The sequence below is a fragment of the Tamandua tetradactyla genome, chromosome 2 (genome assembly GCF_023851605.1).
Source record: "Tamandua tetradactyla isolate mTamTet1 chromosome 2, mTamTet1.pri, whole genome shotgun sequence".
Taxonomy (NCBI): Eukaryota; Metazoa; Chordata; class Mammalia; order Pilosa; family Myrmecophagidae; genus Tamandua; species Tamandua tetradactyla.
In genome coordinates, this window is record NC_135328.1 from 99,461,540 (window position 1) to 99,480,363 (window position 18,824).

Here is an 18,824-nt window from a genome sequence, read left to right on the forward strand (position 1 = left end):
TGATAGAAGATGCTTTTGAATCCTGTGGTAGTTTTTAAAGTAAAAATCAATTGTTACAGCACACATACCAATTAGGAAATAAATTTGGCTGCTGAGGAACAAAGTATCCTCTACTTTCTCTGTCTCCCTCCCTCCCTCCCTCCCACCACTTAATACAAGAAGCCCAGAGGCAGGCAGTCCATGGATGGTACAGGGGTTCCTCAATGTTGTCAGGTACTCAGTTCCTCCCACCCCCCAGTCTGACATCCTGAGGGTTTGATTCATCCTCATCCTCTCAAGATGATGATCCAAGTGCCTGCCATCTTCCCTGTATTTCAGGCAGGTGGACATGCAGGGCACAGGGCAAGAAGGGGTGAATCAGTCGGTCAGCTCCTTTAAAAGAGCCTTGCTAGAATCCCCATCCAGTGACATCCATTCATATATCTTCAATCATAACTGGGTCACACTAACCGCTACAAGGGAGATCTGAAACCATAGGGTTTTTCATCCCCACCCCACCCCTTTTTTTTTTTGGCTAGGCACCTTGCTACCACAAATAACACCTGGGTTCTATTAGCGACTAAGAAGGGAAGGGAAATATAGAAATAGAGTACGTCTGTGTCATACTAGTAATGGAAAATTCTCATTACTAGAATGCTAGTCAATTTTATTCATTTTAATTTTCTAAGAGAATTTAAAGCCAGACATCTTTGGCAATACCCTAAAGTAAATGAAATTCCGTGGCCTTGGTCAGGATCACGACTACAAAGCTTCTTTCATTTCCAGGCAAGTCGACTTCCAGATGGCCATCCTCTTCAGTTTCAAATACAACTACCACTTGCGGTGCCTACCAAGTAGGGAACTGGGACCAGTGGTGTGGTTGGCAGAAAAACAGCTCCCAAGGAATCCTAAGCCCCAGAACCTGTGATGATGGGACCTTCCATGGCAAAAGGGACTTTGCAGATGGGATTAAGGGGACAGACCTTGAGATGAGAACATTTTCCTGGATTATCTGAGTGGGCCCCATCTGATCACATGAGTCTTTAAAAACAGAGAACATTTCCCAGCTGGCTTAGGAAGATGAGACCAAAGAAAGAGCAGGAGAAATTAGAAACAGGAGAGGGATCTAACCTGCTGTTCCTGGCCTGAGTGGAAGGGGACATGAGCCAAGGAACAGGGGTGGCCTTTTGAGAAGCTAGGACTGGCCTTCAGCTGACGGCCAGCAAGGAAACAGAGACCTCTGCCCTACAACTGCTAAGAACCCAACTCTGCCAACAACCCAGAAAAGCAAGGAAACAAATTCTCCCCCATAGCCTCCAAACAGGAAAACAGCCCTTACAACACCTCGATTTTAGCCTGGTGCAAACTGTGTCGGAATTCCAACCCAAAGAACCATAAGATAATAAATTTGTCTTGTTTTAAACCATTAGGTTTGTGGTAATTTGTTACAACAGCAATAAGAAACTAATACAAGTGGATGGACCAAGGCAGCCTTGTAATATTTTCCACGTTTTTAAACAAGTCAATAATGAGCTATCTCCTTACCTACACGGGAACAGCTTCGGACTGCTGGAGGGTGGAGGCCATTCCAAAGAAAAGAGCAGCAGTAGGGTGGCCGGGAAGCCTAAGTATCGGCGCATTAGGAGAACCACATAGTAATAATTATGCCAGCGTTTCACACGTTCTTTCACTTAGATCATTAACCTCAGAAGCCCACAGGTGGGGTCTGAGCTTGGCTGGCAGGTAAATGCAATGAGTGCAGCTGCAGGAAGATGACTCATGAAGTGCATGTCAGGCCCAAACCTCCCCCTGCAGGTTGAGCTCCAATACGTTGCCAGCCAAACATGCCCTGAGGCTGCACCCAGCCCCGGGCTCACCACCAGTTTCTGCTCCAGCTACCAGAGGGAGCAGAAAGCAAAGAGAAAATAAAATAGGAGCGAAGGGGTGTACATGGGAACGTGGATGAAATAAGAAGGTAGGAAAAAAGAAGGAAACAGAAAAGATGGGGGAGAAATGAAACCTTGGAAGAGAAAAGACAAGACTGCATGTTGCTGGAGGCTGCCTCACACTGCCACTGTTTGTGCACAGGTCCCTCCTTCCCTGCCCAGGGCCAGCCACTTCCGAGATGCTCTGTTTAGGAGGTCTGCTCATTGATTGCCCCCACTCCTCCCCATAAAGCTCTTTGGTTCCTCTCTTTGAGGTAAACAAAATCATTTGACTTCGATCTCATCTGGAATAGAGTAACTGACATCTCCTTTGTTACTGAAGCAGCTGCCGAGGCCGCGAGACAGCTGAAGCTCTGAAGTCGACAGGGCTTGTCTTCATGATGGGCAAGGGGAGAGACGGGAGACAGGGAAACCACAGGGACAAAAGCCAAATGTTCACAGGGGCCAGGTAGTTCATGTAAAAGAGTGAAGCAAATCAGGTGTAAGAAAAACCTATAAATAATAGTTATTTGTGTGTTGGCCAACACCAAACAAATCCAGCTGCAGGCTACTTACTGCAGGCTCTCAGTTTGCAATCTCATCTTTAAAGCAACGTTACAGAGAATCGTAGTGGACGCAGACTGCCAGGCACCCAGTAGATGGTAGATTTGGGCAAGAAGGGGCCGTGCCTTTGTCATCATCATCCAAACACCCAGGACGGTGTAGGTGCTTCGAACAGTATCTATTCAAGAATATAGTTCTATAGCTTGAGCCAGCTCTGGCTTCTGCACTTTCTGTCGTTTTACATTCTACCACCTTCTCATCCAAACATGTCTGAAACCCACAAATATTTCATTTCCTGCCACCTTGATCCAATGAATCATTAAATTCACACCCTATCAGGAGTCATGACATGGCTTTTAAATTGTAATTCTTGGGTTCTTTCACAACCTGTTACAAACCCCAGTGGTCTTGGGCTCACTGGCCTGCAAGTGACCTCTTGTGGTGCAAGCAGGTAACTGCAGAGCTAAGAGCCTTTCAAATCCGAACAGTTCGATTCAAGTCAATTTAATCACTAGTTATAAATTGTTCAAGGAAGAAGAGAAAGCCAGAGTACAGGACTTTTAAAATAACTTAGGTTCTTAAAGAAAGGAGTGCCTTGCGGTGGATAGCAACATGGAAAAAAGGCTTCCGTTAGGAGAGGGGAGATACATTTTTCATCTTTTTTTTCATAAGTTGCTTCCTGGGATCTTTTTCCATCAAACCTTAAAGGCCTTGGATTGTAAAGATTTGGCATAAAACCAGGATTCTGGTATGCATAAGCTGTATGAACTTGGGGCAGTTATTTAAAGTCTCTCAGCCTCAGTCTCCACAGCTGAAAAAAATGGGAATACTAACTATACCTGCCCTGCATAACTCACTTGGTGGTTATGAAGGCTGAATTAGATGAGGCATGCACAATTTTTTTCTTTATTGAACCTCATAATCTTTGGTGTTTAATATACTTTCATCACTGGCCCTTCCACTGGCCTACTTTTAATGTATTGAGCCATTTAATTAGATGTTTTAATTAAAAGTAATGTCATCAACAGTACTTATAACCAGTAAGTGCTACACATATATTAATTTCTCAGGAATTCAGTAATAAAAAATACAATCCGTGACAAATGGTGCAAATTCTAGCCACCAGCCATCTTTCCATAATACAAACATGGGTCACACTGATTTTTTTTTTCTTCCTCCCTTCCTTCAACTGTTGTCTAAATTTTCCTCCTCCTCTTTCTCAATTTGAGTCATTTGTTTTCTTTTATTTTTATTTGTACCAATTCTGCATTCAATTTGTTCCCATAGCATAAGTGCCCTTCAATTAATTCATGAATGTAGGCTCCTAGTGGGAATGACACGAAGGGAGTTGGTGTTAGATTCATCATTAGCTCAGATGACCTTTAAGTCATTCATTCATCCATTCCTTTCACAGTATTTATTGAGCCCTATTGTATGTGGCATTCTGCTAAGCACTAGCAACATAAAGGATTAAAACAGATGAGGTCCTTTCCCTCATGGCACTTATATTGAGAAATTTATGATACACATAATCAAATAAATATTATGAGTTCTCAGAAGGTTTTTAAAAATTTTTTTGGGGGGGAGGGGTGCCTGGTCTGGGACTCTGAGAAGGGTTTTAAAGGGAGCAAACAAGGGTGAAGACAGAGGAGGCGTAAGAGTGGTTATTTGGGAAAGTGCATGCCTGAGAGCAAAAACAGCACATCCAAAGATCCTGGGGTAGAAGCAAAGAGGCATAGTATTTTGTCCCTCCCATGTGTAAATAATTTATTGTGCATCCTCTGGATGTCTGGGTACACTGTATAGCTGTACATACATACGTGTGTGTGTGTATATATATGTGTGTGTGTGTATATATACACACACATATGAATACCTTAAAATCTTACCAGAAGATTAAATCCTTAAATGAGGAAAAAAAGGTATTGACATGTTCTGCCTTCTGATATGTTCATTAAACATACATTTTTATGGCAAGAAAAATATATGGAACAATAATCCAATAGATGCTTTTTGGATCTCTAGGTGGTATTCGGCCTTGGTGGCAGATTCTAGTAGTCAAAGTCAGAGTTGCTCTGTAATGCTGGCACATTCTGTGGCTTACAGCAGCTTGCGGGACTTTAAGACTTAACATCAATTCTTAAAAAATAAAATAGCTCAATATAGTGTTTACCTTCTTATTTTAACTCATAGAGTCTTAGAATCAATCACTGTTTTGCCCTGCATTTTCTCTGCAACGTTTAAACTATTTTGTTACAAAAAAGAAAGCTGGATGACCTTTTTGGCTCCTGAAATGAAAGTCTTAATTACTTGATATTATGAAGTTTTGAAGGGAGAAACAAGGCTGTTGAAAGGTTCCATGAAATCTTTATTAGCACCAAACCCATACACCATGAAATGGCAATCTGAAGCATTTCACTTTTTCATTTAATCTTTGCTGTACAGACAAATGCAGGCTCTTACCCTCTCTACTCTCTTAATTTTGTACATTTTCAGTGCCATACTGTGTAAGTTGTGGTGTTCGGGGTTAATGTAGAGGGAGAGGGAAGTGCTCTAACAGTGAGCTCTAGCCCTGAACTGCTAGAAGAAGTTCCTGTTTTTAATTTAGAAAACAGGTATAAATGTTTTTAAACAGGTATAATATTATAAATATTAAAAATAAATTTATAATAGTATAAATGATACAGGGGGAAAAATGATTTGTGCTGAGAGGCCAAGAGAAATGTTCAGAGAGTTTTCACGACACAACGCCTTTCAAGAAATGCCACCAGAGTGGACAGAAAGTTGGGGCAGGGATAGGGCACTGGAGAACAGTGGGGGATACTGCTCGGAAGATGGAGAACAAAATATCCTGAAAGGCTGTGCATGCTAGGACATCCTCCACTGTAACCATTGGGAAGGGTTTTAAGGAAGAAAGTGAAATGATGGCACCAGTGCTTGCCTTTCAGATGCTATCCACAAACTGGGGTTTATTATAGTATCTAGGCCAAGCCAGATACACTTTTTCCCCTGGTTTGATTTATTGTGATTTCTCTTCCAGTCTTAGAAAAAGGATGCTACAGAGCAACACAGACAGTAATAAACTAATGGCTCATTCTTTATGCGCAAAATCAAGACGTCCTGCATGAAAATTGATTTACATTGAATTAAAACACATGTTCACAGTCAGCTCTGTAATGTATCCTCCCCCTTCTCCCATGCAGGAGGTTAACAAAGCCACGCTGGGAAGACGCATTTACAACACAACCTTTTCTCTTCTCCCATGTCAATCAATGTCATTTCTAAATTAAAAACAGGAACTTCTTCTAGCATTTCAGGGCTACAGCTCACTGTTAGAGTACTGTTTATTCTGCTTCAGAGCAAAAACTATATTTCAAAAAATTGAAATCCAATTCATTCACATATTGAGGAGCTACCCTGACAGGTTTTAAAATCAGAGTTCAGTGGAAGATATATTTTTACAGAACCAGAGCTTATAAAAATGTAAAACCTATAAAAATTGATGTCAACGGCGAACCTTTTATACTCTCACCTTTCTAACCCTCCCCATACAAAATGGTAACTGTTCTTGAACACATTTTTTCAAGTGAGGTATAGCCTACACAATATAGATGCACAAATCTTAAGTGTACCGTATGATGGATTTATATATACATCAATATCTATCTATCTATCTAATCTATCTTGTAGCTACAAGATACAGCATGTTTTTATAATCCTAGAAGATTTCTTTTTGTCCCTTTCCAGGCAGTACTTCTCTCCACCTCCAGAGGTAACTCCTATTCTGACTTGTATCATCATAGATTAAATTTGCCTATTCATTACCTTCATAAAAATGAAGTCAAACAATATCTACTTTTTTATGTCTGGCTTCTTTTGCTCAACATAATGTTTTTTTTAGATTCATCCATGTTGTTGTATCTGTCAATAACTCATAACATTTTATTGCCGAGTAACACTCCATTATATGAATATACCACAATTTATTCATCCAGTCTCCTACTGATGGACATTTGGGTTGTTTCCAGGTGGACAGTATTTTTATTTATTTATTTTTTGCATGGGTAGGCACCGGGAATCAAACCCAGGTCTCCAGCATGGCAGGCAAGAACTCTGCCTGCTGAGCCACTGTGGCCTAGCGTGGACAGTATTTTTGACAGATCTTTATGAGGTTTTACATTGGGCTAGATGGGCATAAGAAATGAACTGAGAATTTTAAATTATGAGCGCAGTTTCTTTTTACAGATCATTCTGGATACATTGCATTGCAAGTTCTTGGCAGAAATAGAATATATCTTTTTCACACCCTGTAAAGTGTCTGAATTAGAATTATTAAGCCTCCAATTAAATATATTTGGTTCAGCACAGTGCTAATGATTACAAAAGTGTGGCCTGAATCCTATATGGGCTCGTTGGTATTCCTAGCAAAACGAGCTCCATTCCCCAGTTTCACACAACAGCAGGGTCCTTGGAGCCCCCTCTCCAGGGTATTATTCTATTGTGAACAAGGTCGGTGGAAATGTCAGGGCACATTACCCTGGAAAAAAAAAAAAAACAACCTTCATCTAGACTAGAAACTTAGCCCAAAGCACAGCACATTCAATTTGGGTGAGTCATTCAAAAAGCAATTTATTCAAACACCTACTGTATGAAATAATGAAGAAAAATATTAAGGAAATATTAATGTTTATTAATATATGCTGATTTGTATGTATTATCTTTAATCCTCACAACACTGCCAAGTGAGTGCTGTTATTCCCACATTATGGATTCGGGATGATTAAGTAAAAATTAAGTCCATGCAGTTAGGACGGAGCAGAGCAGGACCGCTATCACAGGGTTTCACATACCAAAGCCCATCCAACCTCTTTACGCTAAGGCATCCTTATAAATTTAGATAAATTCCATACTGGAAGGATTTAGATATCCATGAACCGGTTCGCTCATGACCAGTTCATGTTTTTATTATTGTATTTTATTACCAAATATAAAATTTGCCTTTTTAAGTGTACAATTCAGCAGCATCGATTACATTTGCAATGTTGTGCTACTATCACAACCTTCCATTCCTAAAACATTTTCATCACCCTAAACAGAAACTTTGTACCCATTAGGCAATAACTCCCCATTCTTCCCTCCTCCCCACCCCCTGGTAAATTCTAATCTACTTTCTATCTTTATGAATGTGCTTATTCTAGATATCTCATATAAGTGGAATAGTACAATATTTGTCCTTTTGTGCCTGGCTTATTTCATTCAGTATAATGTTCTCAAGGTTCATCCTCATTGTAGTATGTATGAGACCTTCGTTCTTTTTTATGACTGAATAATAATCCATTGCATGGATTTATCCATTGTGTTTATCCATTCATCTGTGTGGTAGTTAGATTCAGTTGTCAACTTGGCCAGATGAAGGTGCCTAGTTCTGTTGCTGTGGACATGAACCAATAATACATGAAGCTCATCTGTTGCTGATTACATCTGCAGTCGGCTAGGAGGCGTGCCTGCTGCAATGAATGATGTTTGACTTAATTGGTTGGTGCTTAAATGAGAGAGCTCAACGTAGCACAGCCCAAGACTCTCAGCATACCTCATCTCAGCACTCGCAGTTCAGCCCAGGCCTTTGGAGGTGCAGAAAGAAATCACCCTGGGGAAAGTTGTTGGAACCCAGAGGCCTGGAGAGAAGGCCAGCAGAGATTGTCCTGTGCCTTCCCACGTAAGAAAGAACCTCAGCTGAAAGTTAGCTGCCTTTCCTCTGAAGAACTAACGAAATAAATCCCCTTTTCTTAAAAGCCAATCCATCTCTTGCGTGTTGCATTCTGGCAGCTGGCAGACTAGAACACTCTGTCAGTGGACACTTGGACTGCATCCTTCTTTGGATATTCTGAATAATGCCGCTGTGAACACTGGTATACAAGTACGTGTTTTTATGCTTTCGGTTTTTGGGGTGGAATTGCTGGGTCATATGATAATTCTATGTTTAAGTGTTTGAGGAACTGACAAACAGTTTTCTCACAGTGGCTACACCATTTTACATTCCCACCAACAATGCATGAGAGTTCCAGTTTCTCCGCATACTTGCAACACTTGTTATTTTCCACTTCTTAAATAATATCCTAGTGGGTGTGAGGTGCAGCCGTGGTTTTTGATGATGATGATGAATTCAAATGCCTAATTATTAATGCCAGATCCCAAAAGCTTCCTTAGCCCCAACACGTGCAAGAAGCTTAAATATTATACAAGAAAGATGTATACTATGTACTTATAAGAACAGCTTTCATCAGTGCTGCAGTGCCTACCAGTCAAAACATTTCATCATTTCTAATGTTTTTCTCCCTCAAAAATAAAATCATTTCGAGGGTGGGCCACGGTGGCTCAGCAGATAAGAATGCTTGCCTGCCATGCCCAAGGACCTGCGTTCGATTCTCGGTGCCTGCCCATGTTAAAAAAAAAATTAAATAAAATCATTTTGATTGTGAGATTTTCCTGCTGTCTCTCTAATAAGGCATATGCTTTTAAAAATAGCAAAGAACAGCAGATATTTTAAGGTTTAAAAAATACATAGTGATGTCCTCAGATTCCAAAGATATGTCTTTCTATGACAGCTTTTTTCTATTCATCTTGATTCAGTAGTAAGGACACCTGCAAGAAAGAGCAGCTCTCTTCACATGAGTTTAAGAATTCATTACTGACATAATGGATGATAGGATAAAGAACAAGTGAAGAGAGTTGAAGCCTACTGATGGGTCGGATGTCTTGCATGTGCCCTGAGAAGACAACATTCTCCTAATTTAAGTATTCAAACTAAGAACGATGCTGCCAACAAGAACATCATAACCTCAGAGTTCTTCTGCTTTGAGACAATCCAGGTTTCTCCCAAACAAAAAAGGGGGTGATTTAACCACAGAAACAAGTTTTAATAGCATTTGCACTACCATTTTCCAATGAATGGGAATAAAAGAGCAACACCGCTGGGTCACATCTCACCCAGATATTAAGTGTTCCTTAGGCCTAACAAAATGGGCATAAAAGAAATGGATAATCACCCCGGGGATCAGTGGGTGCTGGGTGTCACCAGCCTTCACCTCTGTACCCCGTCTATGTGGCTGCAGAGTCTGGGGATATGAAAAATTTTTACTGTTCATAAGCACTTTTATGCATTAACTAAAATTTTCATAAATATACATGTGATGCCTAAATTATTATATCATATAGCAATAGAGTAATTTGTCTGATCATGGGCAACTTTTTAAAATGGGTTATCTCAATGTAGATAAAGTGCAGGGAGACAGGCATTTTTCTTCTGTACATTGGCATACCTGGAAGGATAACTGTCCCAACTATTCAGCAAATGTTTTGAAATATCTATCAGAATTTAGCAATTTAGCAAAATACATCAAAATCTTTAAAATGTTCCTAACCTTTGGCCGGGTGATTGGCATCTAAGTTCTATTCTGAAAGTTCATGTACAAAGATAAGCTTCAGGCATTTTATATCTTAAAATTTTAGATACAAATCAAGTAATCTACCAAAAGGAAACTTCAGAGATGAGAAAGGATTTTTCCATGGTTGCTTTAATTAACATTTCTTTGATTACTAATGAGTTGAACAGTTTTTTTCACAGCATACTGGTCATCTGGATTTTTCTCTTTAGGAAACTGTTCCTGTCCTCTGTTCATTTACCTATTGAAGTATTAGTGTTATTCATAAAAATTATATGTTATTTATATAATAATAATACTACGCATTTACCTGTCAAATTCTGTTTAAGATTTAGGTGTCTGTTTTATAGAAGTCTAAAACTTAGGCATTGAAAATGAGGAAGCAGATAAGCAGCAAAAAGCCAACAAACTGAAAAAAACACTCCACAACTAAAAGAAAATCACTTTCACCTTTACAGCTTATCGTGAATAACTACCTGAGCCAAATCAGAAAAGAATTTAGATAATTCTCCAACTGGGGACTCATATGCAGTGAAGAAGTCCTTCATAGGAATCCTTAAAGCCTAGCAATTATTCGAACATAATCCAGAGGCATCGTCACAATCACGTTGACATTGCCCTCCCATTCTATACTGAGCAGAATATGCTGAATTAGTCCATCTGGAACTGAAACAGGTTTCCACTGGTCAGTGAGAACAAGCCAAAGCACTCACATACTTGTTCAGTCCACACACTAGCGACAGAAATCTTAAAAGCAGATATCGGAAACCAGAGAGGGAGCTCCTGAACGCATCCCCGAGCACCGAGAGGGAAAGCCTGTGTCGTGCAGCCGCCAGATTTCACCACATGGAGCCCACTGAAACGTTCACTGGGGTAAGAATTCTGATGCCCAGGGCAAGTCTGTGACCAGGTACAGCTACACAGTTCATATTCTTTGCACAAAGGGACCACAAATACTCTTAGAAAAACACAAACTTGGGTATTATTTATTCCTAAGAGAAGGGATGATGCTCATTTTCCACAGTTGCTTTAGCTCTTCAATTATACCGTAAAAATAACCGTTACAGGGTGTTTTATTCCTTTTGTGTCAACCAGAACACCCATGAAATATTTGATTTGGAGATCAAAGCCTTCACTTAGGAAAGTCAGGAAAGGTTTTAGGGAAAAAAATTAATATAACGTCGTGAGATAAATTGAAATTGTATACCATCTGAGGAAGCAGTGAGAGGAGGAAAGCATCTCTTTTGTGCTATTTCTACCCAAAACGCATAATCTGAATCTAATCTGGAGGGAATGTCAGGCAAACCAAATTTGAAGAACAATCTATGAAATAACTGGCCTTATTTTCAGAAGCATCAAAATCACACAATCAAGGGAAGACTGAAGGGGTTTTCCAGGGTGAAGGAGACTAAAGCGTCAGGGCAACTTCATGCAAATTACGATCCTGGATTAAACCCTTTTGCTTTAAGGTATCTTATTGGGAAAACTAGTAAAATTTGAATAAAGTCTATGGATTGGATGGTGGTGCTGTATCAATATTAATTTCCTAATTTAATGATTCTATGTGGTCATGTAGATGAATGTCCTATTTGTAGAAAAACACACGCTAAAGTATTCAGGGTGATGTGTTACCATGCAGGCAATTTACTCTCCAATGGCTCAGGAAAGAAAACCAAAGTTCTTTGTACTATTCTTGTAATTTTACCTTAACCTTGAAATTATTTCAAATAAAAGAAATAGCACTTAAGAACATAATAGAAGATTAATTAAATAAATTGGCACAACCCCCCAAAGAAGGAAAGGTTTTAGAAGACAGGTTAATATCTAATGAGCAAAGGCAGAGTGGAGAAAGAAATTAGCAAACATTTGGCTAAAATGTTCTCAAGGGCAGGGAATCAGTGGTAATAAATGGAATCATTTAGAACTTGAAGGAGGTTACCTGTGGGAAACGGCACATATCACTTCAGGGATCGCTCCTTTTCATCAGCCTAAAAATGGAGCTGCCTGTAGAATTTCTGGGTCAGCAAAAGATATAGAAGAGATATTAAAATCTAAAAAATAAGAGGCTTATATGAATCAGTGATAAGGGGTTAAGAACACTGTATATGAACAAATTAGGAAGACACATGACAAATCTAGAATATTCTCAAAAACCCTGGAAAAAGGAGGTGAGAGCATTAGATGATGAATCCTGTAGTCGTCCAACTCCACAAAGAGAATCTATGTCCAAGTCTTCTCAGGGTCACTTTGCCCTTTCATCCATGACAAAGTGTAGGTACTTAAGTGAGATGAATACATAAATAAAGATTCAGGAGGAAAATTTAACAGAAAGAAAATTTAGTCAATTCTCCAGCATTCTCAGAGGAAGATTTCATACAACTGCTTCTAGAGGTGAAATTCTGAGAACCAGCGAAAATGAATAACCCCAGATTCATCACTGAATCCTTAAACCTTATTTTAGACAACAGCTCTTTCCCCTTTCCTCTTCTCTGTCATCCCAAATCAGAAGTGTTTACAACTTCAAAGATGATTGATAGGGGCTTTTATCTACTGATAATGCCTTTGCTTTATTTGAATACAGATATCTATGAGAGTTAAAAGATCAGAGAGTGGGCAGCACCATGGACAAGCAGCAGCAGATGCCTGGACATGGAAGATTTCAGAACAGTATGGTCTCTGAGAAGTTTCACACTGGAGCATTCCCTCATATTTGCCGCAAGCCTCAGTAGTCCCTATTGCCTCACACTGTTGCCTGGTTTATCCTTTACTAGAACTATTTTTGTGGCCTAACGCATGTTTAATTTTTTAAAAAGATATGTTTGTGCTTGAAATATATATTGGCTAACTGTTGGGGAAGGGCTTTTTATGTATTTGACATATCAAGTTCTTCAATAAGTAGTCAATTCTTTCACTTGTTTAGTCATTTTTTCATCTGCTTAAAGTACATTTTTCTGAGAGGTGTGTTAAAATCTCTCATTATAATTATAATTATTATGATTTTGCCAATTTCTCCTTGTTATTCTATCAAATTTTTATTTATTTATTTTGAGAGTTCAGCCTCTGGACTTTAACATCTCATTGATTGAATTGATGAATTATTCCTAATAAATTGTTTCTGCTTTAAAATCTATTTTTCATATTAATGTGATTACATCAGCGTCCCCTCTTTTTTAAAAAAAGATCTTCCCGATTCATTTTTCTGTCCCAGTTTTGGTTTGGGTGTCCTCTTATAAATAGCATAGAACTGAATATATATATATATATTTTGTCCAATAGCAGACCCTCTTTCAACAGATGTTTAAAGTTATATCTGTTAATAAGTTAAATTTACTATGATTATTGATTTAATTGGACCTATTCCTTCCATCCCATTTTTTTCTATTTACCATACATTTTCTAAGTGTCTGTTTTTCTTCTTTCCTGCTATTAGGTTGAATAACTTCATAATTTAATTCATTTAAAATGCATTGGTTTGAAAATTAGACATTCTGTTTCTATTCTTTTAGTGACTACTTTAAACTTTTAACATGCACACTTGATTTGATCAACATTTTTACCTTCCTCCAGAATAAGAGATCCAGCATCACAGAATCCTTTCACTCCAATACCATCTGCTGCCTCCCATGCTGCTGGTTAGTGCTTCAAGTCCATTGTACTTTTAAACACCTCCTCTCCCCCAAAGTCATAATCACTGTCCTTAGTCAATGTTTGTTTAAATGAAACCATTTATTTATCACTTTCTTTGCTCAGTGTTCCTTGTTACAACACACTTCTATATTCTGGATTCCATCTCATTTTTATTGAAATACATCTTTAGGTTTACTTATAAAAAGTAAACTTAAAGGGCCTTTATTATGCCCTTTCTCTTAAAAAAAAATTCTTCGGTAGGGTTATAAAAATACACACAATGAGGTATGTAAAGTATGGAAATCCAAAGGGTTTTGCTCAATGAATTTTTGTATATGCATATCCATGCAAACAGCACCCAGATTAAGATTTATAATATTTCCATCACACCAGAGAATTTTATCAAGCTCCTTCTCTGCGAATATTCATCTCCACTAAACAGACATCTATCACTATAGATTTATTAGCCTACTTCTTTATTTAATATAAAGATATTTATAAGTAGGTATTCTTTTGTGTCTGGCTTCTTTCATTCAACATAATGTTTGTGAAATTCATCCATGTTACTGCTTTTTTAAGTAGGTTTTTTATCTCCTATTGCTGAGTATTCCATGTTGTTATCACTCTCAAATGATGACTTGAGTACAGAATTCTAGGTTGGTAGTTATTTTTTTCCTCAGCTCTTTGAAGTTGTTATTTCAATGTTTTATGGTCCTTATTGCTGTGAAAAAGAAGAATGCTAGGGGTGCACAAGTGGTTCAGTGGTTGAATGCTCGCCTTCCATGCAGGAGACCTGGGTTCGACTCCCGGACCATGCACCCCACCCCTGCAAAAAAAAAAGAATGCTGCAGTTGAAATGTTATTTCTTTTATGGTAATTTGAACTTTTCCTCTGGCTATTTATTCCCCATCCCTCTGGTTGGTTTTTAAATGATCTCTTTATCTTTGGTGTTCTGAAATTTCTGTGTTATAACAAGGTGCCCCAAAGAGTTAACAGTAGTCAATGTGTTTCATTAACTTGAGAGCTTAGGGCTCCCTTCAAATAGAGACAATTTCCCCAGACTTCTGCCTCACTTGGGTAGATTTAGACTGCATATTGGTATACCAGCACATGAATGTACTTGAAGGAACAGAGCTTGAGAAGCTCAGCTTTCTATGGAGCTTAAGCTTTGGCTTCCTGTTTATACAGGTCCAGTTATATCTGCTGTCCCTGAAGTCACGGGAGTTTACTCAAGTCTCCATTTCCAGATCCAGTAGCATCCAGGGCCACAACTGCAACTTTCTTATCTGACTCTTTTGAGCTTCCTCTTCCTTTCTTGCAATTTGCAATGTCCCTTTCTTTCTTTCAATCTCAATGATTATGACATTTTTAAAGTGCATTTTAGCCAGCTTTTGTATTTGTTTGTGATTAAAGGAGATCCTACATGAGCTTTGTCCACCATGTTGCCAGTGAATTTGTTTCATTCAGTTATCATTTATCTGGACCTGAAGGGCTTCTGAATGGATGAGAATAAGGGCCCCGAAGCTAGACAGACCTGGAGTTGAATATTGTTTTGCTAATGACTATGCTGTTAGATACTGGGCAGTTTTTGTTTTTTTTTAAAACATTTCTAAGTCTTTGTTTCTCATTTCCAAAGTGAGGATGATAAAATTCTTACCTCACAGGGCTGTTGTAAGGATACAATAAGCTAATGCGGATCAAGCATCTGACAGTACTTCTCAGTAAGCACTCACTGAATGCTATTATTATTAACCATTGCATAATAATGTTATTCAACATATTAATCTGCCTATCTAGGAATCAAATTTATGTATAAGTAGTTGCTACACAGAAACAGAAAAATACCTTTCATGAAAAGAAGTAAACTGAATAATAACTAAAAATGATAATATGGACTCTCTCTCTATATAAATGTTGCTCTTTACAAACACTAGTCTACAAAAATATGTGTTCTCATATTTTATTCAGTCTTAGCAGAATTTCCCAAGGTTTAGAGAAGGCATTTGAAAGTCAGAGAGAGAACCTTATTTAAGACAGTGCTTCTCAGAGTGCAGATGCATGATGAGATAAGGAACTTGTTCCAGAATGGAAATCAATGCACTTGCTTCCTTCATTGAGAAAGCTGCTGTGATTAAAACAATGAACTAAACAGTGTGCTTAGTGATGTAGCTGGTTTATAACATTGTCAGGTCCCTTATCTCACTGCAGACCAGCACCATACAGCTCACTGATTGAGGGCCACTCTGAATAATGCTGCTTCAGGGACATTCAGTGCTATAATAAGGGTGATAACATTGTTATATGGGAAGGAAAAACCCCTGGATGCTCAGGACCTGAGTTCAGCAATAACCTCTGAAGAAGAAGAAACCTACATCACGAAAGCAAAGAAAACTCATTATGACTCAGTTAAAATTTGCTATAGACTCCAGAAGGTCCATGGAGTCTTGACTGTGGTTGACCCTGGTATCTAGAAGCATCTCTAATGCTATGACTTTTCATATGTGGGGCTAGGGCATCTTTTAAGGTGATAGTGACTACCACAGTATTCATTTCTCCTATTTGCACTTAATAGTTTTGGGTTTTTCTAGGGGTTGGGTAGGGGGGATGCCTTTTCTCAATTAGTTTTTTCATTGTTTTCCCAAAGAAGCAACAGTTTGACTGACCTGGTGTAATCCCAAGGTAGATCTAATGATATTATATATGATGTACATTTAAAAAGAATTGGCTTGGTACTGTTAGGTCAAATCAAATGTTAAATTCAATTCACAAGCAATTTTTAAAAGTCTTCTTAAAATGGACAGCAAGATAATTATACTTCAGAATGTAAATATTACTGACAAACTCAAAATATCCCAGATTTTGTTGACTTTGCATTTCTGCTTTGGCCAAAACCTTTAAAGATTAAGGACTACAGAAAAAGAACATGTTATTTGTGTTTGACCTGCCATGAAGAGAACATATTAGATGCCCACACAAAAAAATTGAATTATTGGTTAAAAAATAACATATAATGACCTTTAAAAAAATTGTGGTAAAATTTAACCATTTTTAAGTACACCTTTCAGTGGTATTAATACATTCACACTGTGTGCTACCATCACCATCATCATCATCCATTACAAAAAGCTCTTCATTATTCCAAACAAAAACTCTATGCCTGTTAAGTAATAACTCCCCATTCCTCATCCCCTGTGCCACTGGTAACCACTAATCTACTTTCTATGTATGTAAGGATTTGCTTATTCTAGATATTTCATATAAGTGGAATCATGGAATATTTATCCTTTGGATCTAGCTTTTTTTTTTTCACTCAGCATAGTTTTTCAATGTTTATGTTGTAGCACATATCAGACCTTCATTCTGAATAATATTCCATTGTACAGATATACCATATTTTGTTTATCCATTCATTTGGCAATGGTTACTTGGGTTGTTTCCATCTTTTGGCTATTGTGAATGCTGCTATGAATATTGGCGTACAACTATCTGTTTGAGTCCTGTTTAAAATTTTTCTGGGAACAAAAAAAAGACAAAACAAAAAAGGGAAAAAAATTCTTCTGGGTATGTATCTAGGAGTTTAATTGCTGGGTTATACAATAATTCTATGTTTAACTTTTTGAGGAACAGACAATTTTCTACAGCAACTGTGCCATTTTACAATCCTACCAACAATGATCTGGGTTCTAGCTTCTCCACACTCTCACCAACACTTATTTCCACTTTTAAAATAATAAACACCCTACCAGGTGTGAAGTGCTATCTGATTGTGGTTTTGATCTGCATTTCCCTGATGATCAATGATGCTGTGCATCTTTCAATGTGCTTATTAGCTACTTGTATATCTTTGGAGAAATGTCTATTAAGTCCTCTGACCATTTTTAAACTGGGTGTCTTTTTATTGTTGAGTTATAGAAGTTTTTATATATCCTGAATATTAAACCCTTATCAGCAACTATTGGAACTATTAGTTGCAACTATTTTCTCCCAATCTATAAGTTGTCTTTTCACTTTCTTGATAATGACCTCTGAAGCACAAATGTTTTTACTATTTATGAAGTTCACTTTACCTATTTTTTCCTTTTGGTGCTTATGTTTTTGGTGTCATATCTAAAAAGTCACTTCCAAATCCAAGGTCATGAAGGTTTTCTGCTAAGGGTTTTATGGTTTTAGCTCTTATGCTTAGGTTGCTGATTCATTTTGAGTTAAAATTTTTACAATATAAAATCTTTTAAACATTGAATTAAAAAATTAATCAAGTTTAAAGACAATAATCTGATAAAGCTGTACTGGTAGACTTGAACATACACAGAATACAATTATTTTAAAACTCAATATTCCTCAAAAAAAAGTGGTTTACACAATTTACCTTGCTTCTTTGGAAATTACTATTTTCTAAGTCTTAAACAGAATTTACGGTCACCTCACTACACTTAAAAGAATTCAGTTGATACTACAGACACACAAATTTTATAAGATTGAAATTATCCAAAGTGCTTTCTCGGACCACAATGGAATGAAGCTGGAAGAATTAGTAAGCTTGAAGACAGAACAACTGAACTAGAGTACACAAAAGAACAAATGGCAAGAAAGATGGAAAAATGGAATTGGATCTCTGGGAAATGACAGCTAACAAGAGGCATACAAATATAAGAATCATTGGTGTCTCAGAAGGAGAAGAGAAGAGTAAAGGGCTGGGTAAGTTAGTTGAAGACACAATCAGGAAAACTTCCCAATTCTTATAAAAGACATAAATACACAAATCAAAGAGGCCCAGCAAACTCCAAATAGAATAAATCCGAATAGGCCTACTCCAAGACACATACTAATCAAACTGTCAAATGTTGAAGAAAAACAGAAAATCCTGAAAGCAGCATGAGAAAAGCAATCTAATACAAACAAGGGAAAACACATAAGACTGAGTTTGGACTACTCAATAGGCACCATGGAAGCAAGAAGGCAGTGGTATGATAAATTTAAGACCCTGAATGAGAAAGTCTTCCAACCAAGAATTCTTTATACAGCCACATTATCCTTCAAAATTGAGGGAGAGATTAAATTCTTCAAAGACACACAAAGATTGAGAGAACTAGTCAATAAGTGACCTGCCCTACAAGAAATACTAAAGGGAATGTTCTTTCAGCTGAAAAAAAAACCAGGAGAGGAAGGTCTGAAGGAGGGCACAGAACTGAACAATACCAGTAACAGTAAATTAAAGGATAAAAAGAGAGAGAAGGTAAAGAATACATAGTTCTGACAAATAAAAGCTAAAGGATAACACAGTAGATTC

At 37.9% G+C, this 18,824-nt stretch overlaps 1 protein-coding gene across 11 annotated transcripts in view; it reads right to left on the reverse strand.

Moving 5' to 3' along the window:
* Positions 1-18,824, reverse strand: part of APBA1 (amyloid beta precursor protein binding family A member 1) — a 255,799-nt gene that overhangs the window by 137,014 nt on the left and 99,961 nt on the right. For 4 of the 11 annotated variants that reach the window (XM_077148381.1, XM_077148386.1, XM_077148387.1 and 1 more), the window contains 2 exons: positions 13,468-14,363; positions 11,850-11,925 (listed from right to left, as the gene is read on the reverse strand). The exons of 5 other annotated variants lie outside the window; for them this stretch is intronic. The gene's annotated coding sequence lies outside the window, so the exon portion shown is untranslated. The remainder of the gene's footprint in view (positions 1-11,849; positions 11,926-13,467; positions 14,364-18,824) is intronic. 2 more of the 11 variants (XM_077148382.1, XM_077148388.1) reach the window with 1 other exon arrangement.